This window comes from Anastrepha ludens, unplaced genomic scaffold (assembly GCF_028408465.1).
Source record: "Anastrepha ludens isolate Willacy unplaced genomic scaffold, idAnaLude1.1 ptg000022l, whole genome shotgun sequence".
NCBI lineage: Eukaryota > Metazoa > Arthropoda > Insecta > Diptera > Tephritidae > Anastrepha > Anastrepha ludens.
The window spans coordinates 245,001-247,500 of record NW_026530033.1 but is presented as its reverse complement, the minus strand read 5'-3'; positions in this window follow the sequence as shown (position 1 = coordinate 247,500).

Genomic DNA, 2,500 nt, shown 5'->3' with positions numbered 1-2,500 from the left:
AAATGTATGAAAGTAAAATTTAACAAAATTTTGCCCATACATTTTTCACAATGCGTTGTGTACATTGTCAGAAACACTCACGTGAAGTCAAGTGAGATATCTATGAAAGAAAATCAAATCGAATTTATATGAAACTATATTCGATTAAATGTATGAAAGTAAAATTTAACACAATACATTCATTTGATAAACTGAATAAATATATAATAAAGACATTTGAAATATATGGAAAATATCATCATATATATAATTTATTATTTTAATATATATTTGGTTAAATCGATGATATTATTGAAATATATAAAATTTGAATATTGAATTATATGAAATCAAACTGAAATGTATTTAATTGAATTTTTCCCATACATTTTACACAATGTGTGGTGTGCATGGCAAAAAACACTCACGGTGAAGGCATGTGAAATATATGAAATATAATCAAATCGAATTTATATGAAACTATATTCGATTAAATGTATGAAATTAAAATTTACCACAATACATTCATATGATAAACTGAATAAATATATAATAAAGCCATTTGAAATATATTGAATTGTATTAAGTTAGATTTTCACCATACATTTTTCACAATGCGTTGTGTACATTGTCAGAAACACTCACGGTGAAGGCAAGTGAGATATATATGAAAGAAAATCAAATCGAATTTATATGAAATTATATTCGATTAAATGTATGAAAATAAAATTTACCACAATACATTCATATGATAAACTGAATAAATATATAAGAAAAACATTTGAAATATATTGAATTGTATTAAGTTAAATTTTGCCCATACATTTTTCACAATACGTTGTGTACATGGACAAACAAAAACACTCACGGTGAAGGCATGTGAAATATATGAAAGATAATCAAATCGAATTTATATGAAACTATATTCGATTAAATGTATGAAAGTAAAATTTAACAAAATTTTGCCCATACATTTTTCACAATGCGTTGTGTACATTGTCAGAAACACTCACGGTGAAGGCAAGTGAGATATATGAAAGAAAATCGAATCGAATTTATATGAAACTAAATTCGATTAAATGTATGAAAGTAAAATTTAACACAATACATTCATATGATAAACTGAATAAATATATAATAAAGACATTTCAAATATATGGAAAATATCATCATATATATAATTTAGTATTTTAATATATATTTAGTTAAGTTGATGGTATTATTGAAATATATAAAATGTAATTGAATTATATGAAATCAAACTGAAATGTATTGAATTGAATTTTTCCCATACATTTTTCACAATGTGTGGTGTGCATGGCAAAAAACACTCACGGTGAAGGCATGTGAATAATATGAAAATATCAACATTTAACTAACCAATGATATTGAAGCATATAAATCGAATCATAACTATATGAAACACGAATTTGAGTTATGTTAAACTGGTGATATTGTGGATTTATTCCTAGTTTTCCATACGTTAGTTTAAATAGAAACAATTTTCGAATATGTATACATATATGAAGAATTTATATTCTATACTAACATATTATGGAATGTAACTATTGATTGTTGCCTTGGCATATTGGTGTATTGTGAGATTTCATTCATAGTTTTCCATACGTTAGTTTAAATAGAAACAATTTTCGAATATATATACATATATGAAGAATTTATATTCTATACTAACATATTATGGAATGTAACTATTGATTGTTGCCTTGGCATATTGGTGTATTGTGAGATTTCATTCATAGTTTTCCATACGTTAGTTTAAATAGAAACAATTTTCGAATATATATACATATATGAAGAATTTATATTCTATACTAACATATTATGGAATGTAACTATTGACTGTTACCTTGGCATATTGGTGTATTGTGATTTTATTCATGGTTTTCCATACGTTAGTTTAAATAGAAACAATTTTCGAATATATATACATATATGAAGAATTTATATTCTATACTAACATATTATGGAATGTAACCTTGGCATATTGGTGTCATTGTATTTTATTCCTGGTATTCTATAGTTAGTTTAAATAGAAATAAATTTTTGAATTCAAAATTTTATATTCTATACTAGCATTACATAGAAATTATCCTCAACTGTTTGTTTCTTGTATACATACAGGAAATTAAACAGATGAAGAAAAAAAAAAACAAAACAAATAAAAATTATAAGAAAAATTAAATTTTAAATAAAAGAAAAAAGGAGAAATTTTTTCAATCATATATATATTTATGATTAAAAAATAGAATTATGGAATTATTAATTTCAATTCAGAGAGAAAAATTATGTAATATATGAAATTATTACATTAAAAATGCATTTGAAGAAAAAGTAAAATGTTATTAAAAATGATACATTTGAAAATTGGCAAATATTAAGAAGAAATATCGTTCTTATATTTTTATATAAAATATATATAGAGAACGAAAATTCTTTTTCATAAAAAACGGTTTTTGAATTCTGATAAGAAAAGCTAAAGGGGTCGGCGGGAGCGCACATT